The sequence below is a fragment of the Protopterus annectens genome, chromosome 7.part0, assembly GCF_019279795.1.
Source record: "Protopterus annectens isolate FY-2018-M chromosome 7.part0, PAN1.0, whole genome shotgun sequence".
Lineage (NCBI taxonomy): Eukaryota > Metazoa > Chordata > Ceratodontiformes > Protopteridae > Protopterus > Protopterus annectens.
The window spans coordinates 1,634,222,465-1,634,241,087 of NC_056739.1; positions in this window are offsets into that span (position 1 = coordinate 1,634,222,465).

The window sequence follows — 18,623 nt, forward strand, 5'->3', positions numbered from 1 at the left end:
CAGGGAGAAATGCTCCATACACATGTCTTTGTAATGTGGGAGGAAAACAGAGTACCCACAGAAAACCCACATGAACACAGGGAAGACATACAGACTCCGCACAGAAGGCACTCCAGATGAAAATCAAACTGGAGAACCTCTTGCTGTGAGGAGACAATGCTACTGCTGTACATCCTAGTCATACTATGGGACTCCTTAAAATTCATATTAAAGATAGCATGGGGTGATGGGCTAGTAATAAAATGAAAAAGTGGGCTAAAGAGTTGTTAGAAATACAAGATGAAATACAAAAAGCAAGGTCTCAACAACAAAAAAAATTTGATAATACTGAAGTGATTAAAAAGTAATTGCAAGATATTAAATGATCTTAACACATAAAGTGGAGATAGCTTTAGAAAAAAATAAAATTGCACAGTCATGCTGTTGAATAAATGTCTTACCTTAGTAGAAGTTGAAGATGCTTTAAAAATGGAAAAAATGGTAAAGCTCCAGGATTAGATGGTTTAAGCATGGAATTATGTAATCTGCTACCATTAAATATGTAAGACTTATTGAGTAAAGTTTTTACGATAATTAGTTTCCTAATACATACCTACTACTTTATTAAATGTAGACTATGAAATATTTACTTCCATCTTTGCTACAAGATTAAGAGATATAGTAGATAAATTAATCGGTAAAGATCAAACAGGATTTATAGTCAATAGATTAAGTATGATAATATAAAAAGAGTTGTAACTATCTTTGAATTAGCAAAAGGAATGAACAAGAAATTGGCCCTAATTATCTCAGGTATCAAGACAGCTTATTATTCAGTAAATTGGAACTACTTGGTTAAAACTTTAGAAGTGTTTGCATTTCCAGAACAAGTTATTGGAATATTAAAAACCCTGTATAGAGACTCCAAAGCATATTTTAAAATTGGATCTTACATTTCTTAAGGATTCACTTGAAACAAAGACTGGTTCCAGTTTTATCCTGATGTTTGGATTTCTTTTTGTGTTTATTATTTTTTATTAATAATAATTTTGAAAAAATAATTAAATAAGTGTTACTTCTTATTAAAATGTTTTTTTTTTACTTTTGAGGATAGGTTAATACTTATTAAATGATTATATAACCCATGATTTTCTCTCTCTCTCTCTCTCTGTCTATATATATATATATATATATATATATAGAGAGAGAGAGAGAGGGAACAATTGCATCCAGTAACTTTAATACCTAACAAAATTTTTTTAAAAGAATATTGAAATAAATGTTGACTTCATTTTTATGGTATCCTAAAAAGTCATGAGTTGCTTATAGAAATCACATAAGATTATAGGAGTATTCTATTGCTTCATATTTTATCTTTATAAGACTCTGGATAGACTCAATCTACATTAGTCAATGGAAAAACATAGAGGAACAGATTATATTAAATTCTTATACGTTTATCAAATATGATAAATTAAAAATATGTGACAATCCATTCATATGGTTAATAAAATTTACCATAGAAATAAATTCATTTCAGTCTTTATATTCTGCTTATATGAAATTAATTCTTAAAACATTTAAGGGCTATGTTTTAAAACTCCATTGATATCAAAATGGACCTTTTTTTTGCTTTCCTATTGCACACATCTCCTGATTTAAGGAAACTCAGAACAATGTTAAAATGAATTTATTAAAAATGAATGGATTACTATTATGGTTTGATTGTTTTGAAAAAGGAAAAGCTAAGTCACCAGGATATTTAATGTAAGAGTATAAGTTGGATACATCTGTTAGCCAATTAATATTATTCAACAGTAAAAATTAAATGAATTTGGAGATAATATGAGAGAAGAGAAATATAACATTATTCCCACACTATATGAATTTACAAATGCTATCAGTGAAATTAGACTGAGCTACAAAGGACGATTGTCTAAGTTATAAAAGTTAATTATAAATAATAATAATTCTAATGCAAATTTCTGGAACTGTTTAGATAGTGGATTGAGTGTCACAATAGATGGTAGGAATAAAACTTTGTTACTTAAATCAGTTAGTCAAGCTTCTTCAAGGTTATACTGGATGGTTTTATGTGAAAATACATACATAGAATGTTTATTAGCCCCTATAAAATGTCTAAGTTTAGTAAAATGACTTATGCTTGTCAGAGATGTAGTAAAGTGGTAAAATCTGATTGGATGTACATGTTTATAGATTGTGAAAAAATTAAATGTATATTGGGAAGAAATAAATATCTTTTAAGAGGTTATGGTCTGATAATTGTTCTTTAACTAGATCAATAATACTAATGAATGTTCCACTTCCTTTATCTGTAAAAGCAAACAACAAAATATCTTCTGGAGTTTACTGTCAGTACCTATAAAAGTTATTACAAAAAAATTGGAAATCAAACTCATTTCCTACAAAAAAAAAATAAATTTAACAACAATACTATGTAAAAAAATAGAATTGATCATAACAAGATCTATAAATCATACAAAGATTTCTAGTATTAGAGTTAGCCTTGAAATGTTGATTTAAGAATGCCAAGACTTTTAATGTGTTAATTTTATAAGACTGCTTTGATGATTCAATGTATTCAAAACATTGTATAACAGTATGTGACACTGAATTTCTTCCTTTCTGTGTATATATTGTAAATATGTTAAATTAATAGAAACAATCTTAAAAAAATTGAAAATCATTGTCTTGTAGTAGAGTTCAGCATGAAAGAGGTCATGAAAGTGCTTTACTATCATCTTGGCTTTGACATTTTGAAATATGACTTGATATCCACCCAGACAACCAGACATTTAAGAGTAATATTTATCCTAAGCCTTCTTCCATCATTTGTAGTGATGCTTGTCATTTGTTAATTATGCTCCAGGTGATGATGTTTCCAGTGTACTTTGTCAATTTATTGTGAAATATGGAAAACTTTTGGGATAAAATTCAGAGAGCCCTGCAAAAAACTATATGTTAGAAGTTATGGGATTATAATTTCACATCTCACTGAATATCATCTATCTTGTAAAATCATTCAGTGTGAGAAGTTTTATGCCAATGTTCTGAAGCCTGACAAATGTGCAAATCATGAACCATTGGGTTGATCATAGGTCCATAGGTTCATAGGTGTGTACTAGGTTAATGGCCCTGGAGCCTTTACAAGCCTAGCCCATAGAAGTGCCCTGGCACTGTGCCTCCCGATGTTTGTTACCAGTGCATTTATCACGTAGAGCCACTGGAGTGATCTCCCCAGGTGAACTTCCTATTTCCCATCCATTCATCGAGATTTCTCTTGAAGAGGGCCAGTGAGGAACTCTGCTAGGCATGTATGGGAAGTCTATTCCAGAGCATGGGCAGTCTCTGGGTTATAAACCTGTCCCTCCAGCATTTTCTGTTGATTGTGATAATGAGGTTGGGGTCTCTGGAGTGTGTGGTGCAGAGGGATTGGGATTTCTTTAGATGTAGCATTTCTAACAGAGCTGGGTCAGACATGGCTTTGTAAGTCAAGCAGAGATCACCTCTTAGTAGATGATATGAGACAGAGAATAGCTGGAGATATTTGAGTGTGTCCATGTAGGACAAGTGTTTAAGGCCTAGGATCCCCTTCATGAGGTACTTTTGTGGCCTATCCAGATGCTGCATGTGTCTAGTGAGGTGCATGCCAAATGAGACATTATACTTGATGACTGGCGTAATGACGGAAGAGTAGAGAGAGATGATGACTTCCTTCTTTCTGGATGCAAAACCCTTGGTAATGAGATGTGCCACATAGAAGGAGTTTCTGACCACAGTGGCAATTTGGTGGTCAAAGGAGAGGTTGCTGTCAACCTGTGTCCCCAGATCTCTTATAATGCCTTCAGTGTTCAGTAGGCTCCCATTGATGTGGTAATTAGTGGAAACTGAGTTTTTCCCAAAGGGGATGACAATGCATTTTTTTGGCATTAAGCTTAAGGCCATGGTTTTGACACCAGTCATTGGTCTCAGTGAGACCTTTCTGTAGGATGTCTACATCACTTGGGGAGTTAATAATGGCTCCCAGCTTGCAGTCATCTGCAAACTTGGTCAGCCAGAGTCCCTCTGTGTTGGCCTGGACTTCTGAGAAGTAGATGCCAAACAGGAGAGGACCCAGGACTGATCCCTGTGGGACTCCACTCATTATTGTTCAGCAGTCTTACTTGGAGTCTGCTACTTTCACACTGTGGGTTCTATCTGTGAGCCACTTTGCAACCCACCTAGTGATATAGGGGTTGTTGCCTAGTTTGGTGAGTTTATCAATAATTCCTGAGTGGGGAATGGTATCAAAGGCCTTGGCCAGATCGAGGTAGGCTGTATGAACTGCCTTGCCATCATCTACAGCTCTGGTGACTGACTCAAAGAAGTCAACCAGGTTGAGCAGGCATGATCTACCTTTCACAAAACCAAATTGCGTGAGCTCTAGAGTTTGGAGATTCCCTATATCCTTGTTACTTAGGTCAATGATGATATGCTCTATAGCATTACATATCAGACTCATTAGGCTAATAGGGTGATAATTACCAGGGTCTGTAGTCACTCCCCCTTTATGGAGAGGGATGACTCTATCAGTGCACCATTTGGTAGGGACAAACCTGAGGTGAGGCTGTGATTGAACAGGGTACACAGATGTGGTGCCAGTTCACTTTGTAGTTCATGTAAGACACATCCAGGGATATTATCAGGTCCCATGGAAGCTGTATTCTTGGCCTCAGACAATGCAGCTTTAACCTGTGCTGCAGTAATGCTGCATGCCTGGCATTCCTCCGGTATTGTAATTGGTCCTGTGGGGAGGAGGGTAAAGTTGGTACTGAATCTATCTGCCAGTATGTTGGCAATATCTGTTGGCTCAGTATAGCAGGGACCATTGTACAGTAACTCAGAGCAAACCTGGGTATTGCGGTGAAGATTCTTGATAAAACCACAAAAATCTTTGTGGTTGTTTTAGTTTCTGCTACAATTTTGCCTTCATAGCTGGCTTTAGAAGTTTTGTTGAGGGATTTCAACTTTTTGTTGAGGCTAATAAGGGAGTTTTTCCAGTCTTGGCACTTCACCTTTTTCGGCAACAATTTCTTCCTTCTGTTGTAGAGTTTATTAATGGCAGGGGACCACCAGTTTGGCTTCCTTTTTTTAGAGGAAAACATCTTAGTTCTGTTGGCTATGGCTACTTCCATGGATATATGTACGTGTTCGTACTGTGCATCAGTGTATGATTCGGTAGACATGCATCTATTTTCCATTGACATCGGTGCCGTGAAGTTAGCCACTTCTATTTTTAGGTGCCCACAGTCAGCTTTGGAGAAGTTTTTCATGGTGGCTACCCTTGCAGGGGTTGTGGGTGAGATTTGGATTTCAATGGTGATTACTTTGTGGTGGGCTCTAACCAGGGAGGAATTCACTATTGGTGTAGAGCAATAGTTGCTCATGTTAGTAATAACCAGATGCTGCTTCCTCTACTGAGTGTAAGAATGAGCTGGTCCAGGACATTGGGACTGATGAATTCCAGGAAGCATTGGCCAGTGTATTGGTGCATGAGTATTTTTCCCAGTTGAGGGAGGGGTAGTGGAAATCTTCTAGTATGAGAGTGTTGAGTTGGACCATAATAGATTCAAGGGTGCTTAGGAATGTGGTGTGAGAGTCTTGGGACATGGTTGGGGACCTACAGCAGGCTACAACCTGAATCGCCATCTTACCCAATGTTAGTTGTACCTGAAGTATCTCACATGCGTTATGCTGGGCTACTAGTCTGGAGGTGTGCATAACCTTTATGGATATGGAGACACCACCACCTTTGGAGCTTTGGTCCATGTTCTGGGTCCGAAATGTGTGGAATGAGTTATAGCCTGGTAGCACAGGGGTGCTTTCTGCTGCTTTAAACCAGATCTCCGTTACAGCACAAATGTCGATGTTCTACATTTTGAGGAGAGCTTTGAGCAAGGGCATCTTGAGAGTTAGAGTTCCAGGGTTAAGCAGCATGACCTTCAGATTGCATTTATTTATAGCTGTTGTGGTGGTAATTTGGTCTTTGGAACATGGCCTAAAAAAGGCACTATAGGGGTGGCAAGAGCCTTATCCAGTATCCACAAACCGAGGGGTGACAGATGCAGTCCTTCTCCAGGAAAAGCATCTAGGTCTGTCAATCATGTCATCCCAAGCAGACAGATACTGGATCCCCTTAGAATGACACCAGAAACTTAGCTAATTGTTGAAGTCAATCATTTTCTGCTTGTGCTGCGGTATCATTCTGAGCGATGCTAGGATGCTGCTCAGGGCTAGGGTCATACCTGCCTGGGCCACATAATCCAAGAACTCCACCATGTCTCTTTTCATGTAGTCCAAGGAGGTGCATCTTTGGTCATTCACACCCACATGGACAGTGACAGAGTCATACTTGTATTTATTGTGGAGTGACCTGAGTGCATGTGCTATATGTTGGATTCTAGCACCTGATAGACATCTGACTGTTACCTTCTCCATATTCAACCTAGTGAGTGGGACATCAGTGTGCTTCACTATCGAGTCACCCTATGATTAGTGTCTTGGGCAAGCTGTTTTGCCTTAGAGGCTTAAGTTGAGGGGTACACTGTGTAGGTGAGCTATGTTTCTTGTGGTGTGTGCTGTCTTGTGGTGGTCAAGTGCATTTTTGCCTTGGAGGTCTCTACTGTTTGGGTAGATTTCTATTGAGAGCCTCCACAAAATCGGGTGTGTGGTTTGTGTTTTTATGTGAGAGCTGTGATGGTGGGTGTTCTGGCGGGCTATGTGTTGCATGTGGTGTGGTGCAGGTGTTGACCTTCCTCTCTTGACCAGCTATTCTGGTCTTAGCTTGAGAGTGCATGGCTTCCAATTTGGATATATAAGTGAATCTCTCACAAGTCTGAGTGTTGGGAGGTAAGAGGAGAGGGTTGTTTGTGTACATGAGGCAATTGTTACACTGCCTCAGAATGCCCAAGTTCACCAGGTTAATAGGCGAAAGGACAGGAAACTGACCTTTAGGCATGCCAGGAGGGACGGTCATTTTTACTAAGTACTGGAGCTGTTTCCTTATATATTTCTTTTGCAGGAAAAATGTCACTCAAGATGTCTGAGTCTGTACAGAGCACTGCCAAACACTTGAGGGGATAATTAATACGTAGACCCTTAAAATTTATGGATGAAGTATTTAGGCAGATATTCTGAAGTTAGAAAGAAATCAAGCAGCACTTACTGAAAAATAAAGAATTAGCTTGTCAATAATGAAGAAAAGAGGGAAGCTGCATGAATGGCTACTGCCTGGTTACTACTAATGCTGGTCTCACCACAGCTTCACTCTGTTGGGATACAGTACTTCTTTGCTTCTTCTCTCACCAGAAGCAAAATGTTAGCACCAATCCCCAGAAGAGAAGCAGGCCAAGCCTGTTTGGTGATCCACAATCTTGTTCCAGATGACGCAAGGGTCTGCAAGCTTGTAGCCTTTTTCTGGTAGATGTCTTGAATAGCAACCCATCCAATCAGGTACATTAAGCACAGACACTCACTTTCCAACCAGAAAGAGTCAGGAATCAATGCAATCTGCTCCTACTCTCACCAGGATCAGAATATAAGCACAGATTATAAGCTGTCACCTATAAAGCAGTTATTAAGCTTTTCAGTTTGTAAAGTTCTAACTGAATAATGCCTACTACTGTTTTAGTGTTCATTTGATCATTAGATGTTCTAATACAGCAAAATCACTTATGATCCATGTGATGCTTCTATGAGCAGACCACCACAGTGAAAATATCCAGGAAGTTTTTGATGTACTAATTTTTTATGGATTTTAACAATGCTGCAAGGAAGATGCTGTGTCTACAGACAAGGAGGAGATCAGTTGACCATTCTTTTGTAAAGGAATGCAATTAGTGGATCTTTTCAATTTTAGGTGTACCTGTAATTAGTCGATATTCTCACTAAATGTGGTGGTGCTCTGACATTTTTATTTGTTAATATATTTATCTCCAAAACAACATTATACCATTCTCAATCATTTGGGGGAAATCTATGGTTTTATGAAGCAAAAAAATTGTCCAAACTGTATATATTTTTTATTTTATCTTAGCAGTTGCTATACAATACCAGGATGAATTACAGATGATGATTCTGACCCATTGTTACACAATGCTTGCTAGGTTATATCTATGTCTTCCTAAGCCAGAAATTTTCTTTTAAATATCTATTATTTGTACTTGACCTGATGAACAATGCAATCCCACAGTCATCCATCGCACCTATTCCCAAAGAAAAGCTGGTATTAGCCAGGCATTCACTCTCTTCCTTAGATAGAATTTTCAGTGCAGTGGCCAGATATTTATTTTTATCTTAATTATGTCACAAGCAAAGCTAAACTTTTGTTTCATGAAGCTGACACATTTGTTTTGAGTTCAGATAGAATAATCATCATCTAATCTTGACTGTCCACTTTTTTTTTGAATCAGCTCAGAATGTTATCAACAACAATAGAGTTGTGCATTTAGTGTAAGCTGATTCTGCAAAGGAAAGAAGACTGAACAAGGAACTAATAAAATGCGAACTCAGTATTCTTACAACAGAGTAAAAAATAGTTTGTGAATTATCATAGATGTTTGCTAATTAATTTTGTCTGACTTGAGGAGATCAGTCTCATCAATTGTCACCCATACTTCTCAGCCTCTGACAATTAAAGACCATAGCACTGTCTTCTACTAATCATAGCTGGGGATCAGACATAGACATTTTCTTGTGTAGAACAGGTCTTTGGATACTAGAGATAAAGAATATGTATATATAGGCGTAATTCAGTAACCAGTGTTTAATAATGTATGGACTCTTTAAAAGGTCTAAATGGATTAAAAATATTAAATATTTGACCAACAATGCTAAATCTGAGGACAAAAATCAAAGCATTATACCTTAGCCATAGCACTTGAGAAGTATGCTGTCATTTCATCAGGGCCTGCATAGATAACAGGAGAGCTTTATTACGCAAAGATGAAATAAAAAGGTTATTTATTTACAGAACTGCAGCACAATGTGAATGATTGTCAGCTGGGAGTTGCCATCACCAATATATTCATTCCATATACTTTTATCTGGCTATATCTAGATATGTATATATTTCCCCCTACTGATTGGTCACATAAGCTTCCTCTTTACCCAGAGATGTCCACATCTGTGGGACTTCATATATAATATAACTATTTGCACATCTACTTGCATAAGAAAAGGTAATCTCTAATACTAGACCCTCCCAGGCATAGGCCACCCTCCTCCCCTCCCTTCTATATGCTGCCCCAATTCTAATTAACATTCAAGCCACAAACTTGTTCAAACTTCAACAAACATACCACAAAATACCTAGATTCATTATGAACTCTCCTTACAACTCACACCACTGCCTGGCACTAAACACTCTCCAATGGCTTGAACTCCCCTAACAACTCCTTCTTTCACAATTTCAAAATACACTCTATACTATGCAAACCAACTTACTGACCAGCTCTCTCCTCCCTGGTATCCACCTAGTCCCCATCTTGGACCCTCTACACATCAGACCAGCAACTCCTGGACATCTAACAACCAAAGAAAAATGTGGGCAAACTTCTATATAAATGCTCGGCAGCCCAAGCTTGAAACAAACTTTCTATACACATTCACTCCATTACCCACTAACTACACTTTAAAAAAGAACTCAAACTTTGCCTACTAAACTCCAAGACTTGCCCCTGCCATGACCCAACCTAACCCCACCGCACTCTTGTATCATATTCCCACCACTTGTATATTTATAATACTCTCACCATATTCTCATCTAGTAAACTACTAGATTTTTACCTGGTAAACTCAACCTCACAAAAACTGAAGGCTTAACTTTTTGATGTATATTTTTATAGTCTCTTTGTACAAATGCTTGTTTATTTGCTATGTGCATGCTTCTTACTTATTCTTTTTGACTAGTTATATTTCTAATTTTTTACTATAGTGGAGTGTGAATTTTTTATACATACTGTAAACTATTTGAGCATGAGCATTGAACTATACTTTGTTTGTAATCTGAAGCTTTTCTACTTCAGTCTCCACTGAAAATGGGCTACTAGCCCAGTTGGACCAACCCAGTTAACAAATGTTAATAAATAAATAAATAAAAATAAATAATCTTATATAATAGTGCTAGCTGAGTGCCATTGAACAACTCAACTTAATGTCATAGTAATGAAAATTACTAACAAATAAGCAAGCATTAAAAACAGAAAAATCAATGTTTGTTTTTTATATTTTACTGCATCATTTTTCAGAGCATCCTGTCCCTGATCATCTAGACATTTATGAAAAAGATGAAATATTTGAAACATTATGAAGAACTATTTGTATCATTGATGCACGAATACAATTTACCTATAGTTTGAAACTGGCATTTCATAGTCATGAGGTAGTACAGAAAGATGATCAAGACGAAAATGTTCATTATAAACTGAATAATTTCTAAACCGTAAACCTTTCTCATCCCTTTTTTTTTGGAGAAATGGATATGCAGTATTAGTAATCATAATTGTACTCAGCACAGATTAGTGTTTAGCTTACATTAGCAGTTTTTCAGGAATCAATCCCCAGTAACAACTTATCCAAACACATCTGTACTTATTTTTATTTCAGTGGATTATGCCTAACACTTTTGTTTTCTTTTGCAGGAGTAATAATCTCCTGCACCACCCCTAGACATCTGTATACTAACATCATACTTGTGCAGTATTGGGGATGATAAAACCACATTAAAAGAACACACAGTTGTCTCAAGCAATCACTGTTTCTGCTGCAAAAAGAAACAGCAAGTGACTTCTGATGAGCCATGGAATACACTTTCTCTCCTTTTCTTATCATGGTTTCTTAAAAATAATTGCAGCCAGTCAGATTCATACCACTTCACATAAAAGACTAAAATGTCTACTTGCTATTTATCTTTCAGCCTTTTTGCCCATTTTTGGAAATGTGTACTTTTTATATACCAGGCTAGATTCATGAATGCCTACACTAAGTATGCACCTTTCTGAGTGAACAGACAAAACAAGTATAACTCTCACATTCTCCCCCCTAAATTTAGTTTTCCTATTGATTTACCTGTACCTCTAAATACTGAAAGGGATTCATAAATGTTTTCTCAAAGTGTAGACTACTAGTACACTTAGTGTAATCTTTCTGAGTGACTAGAAATCATGATCAAAGGGGGGGGGCGGAGCCTAGAGGGCCAACTGAGAGCAGTGAATTTTGGGACCTCCATAAACTAATATAATAATATGGGAAAATGCTATTATTTTCAAGTTTAAAACATCAGAAATCTATAGATAAACTACCAAATTACATAAATATCAATGTTGGTGGAGATATACAAAAATTTTCCTGCCAAGTAACTTGGAGATTTATTTTATTATTTTTATTTAACATTTGTTGACCGGGAATGTCTGACTAGGTTCCATAGAGCCTGTTTTCAGCGGAGGCCCGGGGAGAAATGATGTAGATATATATTGCGTCACTGAATATGAACAACTCAAGGAATTCTCATCCAGATGCTGCTTTGAAAAAAGAACTTCAGTTGATGACATTTACCTTATAGGAACTATCTTTGAAGATGGGTGGCTTTAAAAATGACTTAGAAAACCTCAAATTAAATTCTCAGAAACAGACTGATACTCTTAAGGAACTATTACAGCAACATCGTACAAAAATAACAAATATAGAGACTTCTCTAAATGACATTGAAGGGAGACTCAAAGAGGAAGAATTCCAAAAAGAATTTCTGCTTAAACAGAATACATGGCTGCTTAACAAAATAGATGACTTAGAAAACAGGGAAAGGAGAAACAACATAAGGATCTTTGGTCTACCTGAAAACACTGAAGGAGAAGATATTATTTCATTCTTAACAACCTGGATTCCTGAATTTTTAGACTTGAAAGAGGGACTTTCATTTGAAATTGAAAGGGCACATAGGGCACTGAAGAATCCTAATTCTAACTCAACAAATACGCCACCTAGATTATAGTTATAACATTTCTTTCATTTCTGGACAAGGGACTAATATTAAAATTTGCTTGGAGAAAATCACCCTTAAAATACAATCAAAGCCTGATAAGGTTTGACAATGATTATTCATCCAGGATATTAGAACAAAGGAAAAAAGTCTGGCCAATAATAAAACTGTTGAATAAAAAAAACATTAAAGCACAGCTGGCCTTTCCAGCCAAGAGAAAAATACTTTTTGCCAATGAGTTGAGAACCTTTAATGACTTAGAAGCTACTATATTCATCAAAAATAACAACATAGTGTCTATCCCAGAAGAAATGGAATGGATGGCCCCTACTCTTAAAAGAATAAAAGAAACAAATCCTTGGACCGATGCTAGAAAGAAGAAACAAAAAACTGATTCCAAGATAGCTGTCCCAAAAAAATAAGTCTTACAACTACATCTCTCAAAGTATCAACTGATATGGTACATCACTTGTAATCTGTTTTTATTTAAAAAAGGAGGGTTTCTTAAACAACTGAGAAACAGTAATGATTTATTCAGAATGTTCAAAGAGTACTATAATTCTTCACAAACAAAGGTAGGTCAATATGGGTTACTATTTACACTATATATATGCCAAACAAAGCAACATATATTAAAAACATAGAAGTTTCTATTCCCCTAATTGAACTCAGTGAATGCTTATTTTTTATTGATTTTACTTATAATAATTTAAGTAATTAATTATCTAATTCAACAAGGTACCATTCATCAGAGTTCAGACTCAAATGTAACAAATTAAAATCATATATAATAGCAGTAACTGTAGAGTGTTTTGAAAAAAAATGCTGTCATGGAGACTAATGCCTTCTTCAGTTAAAGTATAATTTAGAAATGTCATGTATAGCCTGGTTGAATAATAGTAGCAAGCTCTTAGTACTAATGTCATCTTATTCTGTCTAAATATAGGGGTTCAGATTAGAATGATGAAAACACATTTTGTCGAATGTGTTTTTGTCGACACATGTAGGGCGAACAGGCAAAACAGCGAAGCGGCTGTTCATCGAATTCTTTCCCTGGGAAAGAAGTTGCTTGACCGCTTTGTTGCTTTGCCTCTTCAGGAGTGTACTGTGGTCCCTTGTCTGGTATAGCTCCTGAGCGTGATTGTGCAAGAGTTACTGACCTTAGGGTTAGGGTGCGGATTAAGGTAATTCCATATCTATGAAAGTGTTTACTGTTTTTTATTTTGCGTCAGATGTATGATTGAGTTGTGTGTGTGTGTTTTTTGTAGTTTACTTTTTTTTTGGCGGGCAGGATTAGGAATAAGGTAAGTGTGTTTGGAACTGTTTATATAAATGTGCGAGAGTTACTGACCTTAGGGTTAGGGTGCGGGTTAAGGTAAGTGCATATGTTTTAAAATTTTTTTTTTTTTTTTTTTTTAGATGTATGGTTGGGTTACGTGCATATGTGCATTTAGTTATTTACTGTTTTATTGGGGGGGTATAATTAGGGTTAGGGTATGTGTATATGTGTTTGGAAGTGTTTAATGTTTTTTTTTGGGGGGGGGGTTGTAACAGTGATTTCTTTCCCTAGGAAAGAAATTGCTCTTCTGTGGTTTCAACATTTTCAGTGTTTGCTGAATATGTATCGATGTAACACCGTTCGCTGTTTTCAGTGTTCGGTGTTATAATATGAACCCAGATATAGTCAATATCAATTATGGCAGGTATCACAGCTACGAGTGTTGTTTGATCAATCCTGATATGGTGTGCATGGATGCAGCTGTGTCTGGCAGTTAGTACAAATGTCATTATTATTCTGTCTAAATATAGTTAATATCAATTATGGCAGATATCATAGCTTCAAGTGCTGTTTGGTTAAGCCTGACATTGTGTATGTGGTTGCAGCTGTGTCTGGAACTGTTGTATGTTGCCGTTTTCATCTCTGGGAAGCTGTTGGTTGTGGCTTGTGATCGAAGTTTACTGATGCTTCTGTATTAGGAAGAGACATTTGGTGTTTTAGCCTGGATCCAGGGGAAGGGGGGTGGATAAAACTGTGATTTTGACAGAGAATAGTTTGCTTAAACATCTGCTGAGTGAGAGGTGGGAAGGCTGGAAGAATGTGTTATCTATTGTTGTGGCAGTTTGTTGGGAGTTTTTTTTTTTTTTTTGATCTGTTTGCTCTCCGTTCTTTTCTTGGTGGTTGCCTCGCTGAAAGGGAGGGAATTTAGGATTGAAGTTGCAGTGAAGTGAAGCTTTGCTTCAGGTGCATTGCAAGCCTCTGCAATGCAGTACACAGGCACACTACCAGAGACAGACACTCCCAGGTTGCTATGGTAATGGAGACAGAGTGACGAAAATGCTTAATGGCTCTGAGGAGCCTCCGAGATGATTCTTGGCAATGAAGTTTTTGGTTTAAAAGAATATATATATATATATATATATATATATATATATATATATATATATATATATATATATAAATAATAAAAGGGCTGTTTTAAACCACATGTACACATATTGATGGTCTCAAAACACATTGTTTAGCTCATTAAGTTGATTCTTGATAAAAAAAATAAATAAATAAGTGCAATTTTATATTTAAAATGTATTTTCGGCCAAACACATTAAGGACTTACATAAGAGTGGAAGTCTGAGTTATTGTGAAAGACTAAGAGCAATTCGTCTTGTGCAGTACCCTTTGCAGTGATCTGGGTGGTGAGCTTGCTCGGACATGTTGGGCATATGGGGATAGCTGATTCTAGGGGTGTTTGGGGTTCCCAGAAAGTGCTAGAGAGTCATCAGATTTCCGTCGTGGAAGTATCTGTGGGAATGGAAGGTGTGTTGAGTGGTTCACTGGCAGAGTGACCACTGCATGAAACAGGCTGGTAAAATGGAACAGGACAAATATTGGTTTGGATATTTTAAGAACAGCCTGAAAACACACCACAAGAACTAGTGAATGGTATTCTGGCAAAATTGGATGGGCATTGTTGCTCATGCTTGAAGTACTGATATGTGAGTATGTAAGGATGGAAATATAACAAATAAAAAAACTAAAAGGATCTCATAATTTAAAGCCTGTGGACTGTATAAACATGCTTGGAAGCAGCTAATAATAAGAATATGCATTACAGCTTGTGGTCTCTCAAATAACTAAGCAACAGGCAAAAAAAAAAAACACACACAATAGTTATGTAATGTATGATTTTAGTAAATCTAGACATAAAATATATAATCGTCATATAAGATGAAGCAGTCTGCAGAATTTAGATATTAACGGCAGGATTTAATAACATGGGCTTGTGTATACTAACACTACTGTCTTAACTTGTCATAAATGACATACACTACATTGAACATCAAGGGGAAGTATGATGATTTTCTTATATAAGTAAATATGCATAACAAGTCATGTAATTCCTTTAACTTGAATTGTAGTTTTTGTAACTCATCTTGACCATATATAATACTTAAGCAGTTACCAAGGTAACTAATGTTTTATACATGACACAAACTGACAAAGTTTGTCAAGAGAAACAATAGAAGCCAGAACTTGAAATGTCACAGGGGGTAACAAGCATATTCTGAACAAATAGTATAAAATTGACAATAGACACTCAGTTTAATAAATGGGCTTGTATATAATAACTGTTTTATCTTGTCATATTGAACAGCAAGGGGAAGCATGATGATTTTCTCATATAAGTAAATGTGCATAACAAGTCACATAATTGCTTTAACTTGAATTGTGGTTTTGTAACCCATCTTGACCATACATAATACTTAAGCTGTTACCAAGGTAACTAATGTTTTATACATGACATCAAACTGACAAAGTTGTTCAAGGGAAACAATAGAAGCCAGAACTAGGAATGCCACAGAATGTAACAATCACATTCGGAACAAAGAGAATTCAATTGACAATAATCACTCAGTTTAACATTTGCTGATTATACAAAATAGAATGTTGCCATTTAAATCTAAAAACTTTCCGTATATGCCATAAAATGGCAATTTATGATATGGAAGAGAAACTTGCAATAATTAATCACAATAAGTGAATTTGTTGTTTTTAACCTATAATTTCACTCAATTTATAATAAGAAATGACAAATATGAAAATCCTTATGTGTAGGAAACGGCAGGAAGAGGGATGCACTGATAATTAAAATGCACTAACTTTCATCAATGTTCGCATAAAACAAACTTGATGCTTTAAGTAAGTTAGCAACAAACAAAGTGATTACTTAAATGCTGGCAAACAAAGAAATATAACTTCTGATATATCCAGTAAAATACATTGTATTATAAACATTAGGTACCGTCTATTTATATTAAGCAATAAGTTTTGAAAGACTTCATCAATAAGGGTGAATATGTTAAATAACTGTGTGCTATAATCTTTTACTGAGGTTCTTTATATGATACATCCTATTTACTATGAATTGTTTGTCATCTATCTTTCATGTAAATATTAATTGCTTATAGAATAAGTAGACATTTATATTGTATTAGAATTCTGTCTAATCTACAATAGTACTATAGCTGTTCAAAATAATATAAATATTGCTTATTCCTATTACAGATATTCTCCATATGATAATTCAATTTATGGAGCTCAGATGTTCTGGATTGTCAAGGTATGAGTGATAATCTGATGGATTTAGGTTTATTCATCAGATTAGGAATGATTTTCATTCCATGGCTAGTGTGGATCTTAGTTTTGTTAACCTTTATTAATTTTAATTTATTTCACAAAAACATTTTTAGTATGCCTGACCAAAACATTACTTTATTGGTAAACACTCAAAGTATAAAACTGATAATTTCCTTTAAAAGCTCAAACATATACTTTATAGTTATCAGAGGAAAATGTTTAATAGTCACAATAAAACAAAAAATGCATAGTCTGAATAACCTAAGATGGATTTAACTTTATTATCTTTAAGTACCATTGGCTTAAACAATCCTAGCAATAGATCAAATCTACTGAAATATTTAAAACTGAACAAAGCTCAAATTGTCTTCCTTCAAGAAACTTACTTCAAAACAAATGAGAATTACAAATGGAATCATAAGGAATATATGATATTGGCACAATCCACTTATAAGACAAAGACAAAAGGGGTAACAATTTTATGGAAAACAAATGTGATTAACCCAGAAATCATTTATAAGTATGAAGATAAAGAAGGCCTTATGGCATTCATAATAGTTAAATATAATAACAGTATATGGACCCTAGACAATCTATACTGGTTCCCAGGCACTGGAACAGGAACTGTTAAAAAAACACTTGGATTTCATTTCCAATAATTAAAAAAGCAACTTAATATTAGGAGGAGACTTTAACTGTATATTTTATATTTCTGAAACTACAAATAAAAGACTGTTTTGTACATCTGCTGTATCAAAAGCTTTAAACAAGTGGGCAGAATCATTTCATCTTGTAGATATTTTCCAATTTAATGAAGATAAATCTTTGTTGTTTTCCCATCAAGATCACAGATTTGGTACCCAAACTAGAATAGATAAAATATTTGATGCCCATGACTTACACTCTAAAATCATTAATTTCTCAATCACTCTCTGCCCCTTTTCAGACCACAATTCATTGATACTAAAACTTCAAAATGAGTACAAGCCATTAATCTTTAACTCCAGAATTCCAGCATATATAACTAAAATTAAAGAGTTCAATCCATGGTTATTATCTGAATTACAGTTCTTCTTAGATATTAATTACACCGCAGAGATAAATAAAATAATGATATGGGACTCATTAAAAGCTTACATATATTGTAAAACCCAAACTTGGTATAAAAAAAAATCAAAGAATGGGATTCTGAATTATTAGATCTACAATCCAAACTTTTGTCAGTAAAAGCTGAAAAAATCAAAATCATTTGGAGATGAAAAGAAAGTAGAAGTATTAAACAATAAATACAACAAAATTCTAACACAGAAAATGAGTTTAGCTTCAGAAAAACAAAAAATTGTTACTTTGGCCACTTCTCTCAAATATCTACATAAGTCATCCGCAAGAATCAAAATACAATCTAAAGCTAATAACATTAAAAGTATCTTCCATAAAAAGAAAGGGAAAAATGTCTCAGATATAGGTGACATTCTTGATGCCTATAGAAATTACTATATGGAACATTTCCAAAAAGAAAATATACATATCGGTCAATTAAATCTAGATGAAAAATGTTCTAATATAAAAAAAAAAAATACCAGAAAAATTAAAACTAGATCTGCAAGCACCCATATCCTACAAAGAAATTACAGATATAATAAAAGAGGGTGAAATAATAAAGCTCCAGGTATGGATGGCATAATTATGGAAATATATAAACTTTTACCTTCAAAGAAACTATCAATCTTTGATAAAACTCTATTAGAAATTCAGTCACGAGCTTTAATACCACCCTCTTGGAGATATTCCTTTATCACACCAATCCTAAAGGAAAACACATCCCCAAACTGCTGTGCCTCATATAGACCTATATCATTATTAAATAATGACTAAAAGATGTTTATGACAATATTAACTAACAGAATGAAAATACCACTATTCAAAACAATAAATAATGATTAAACTGGATTTATATATCATAGACACACA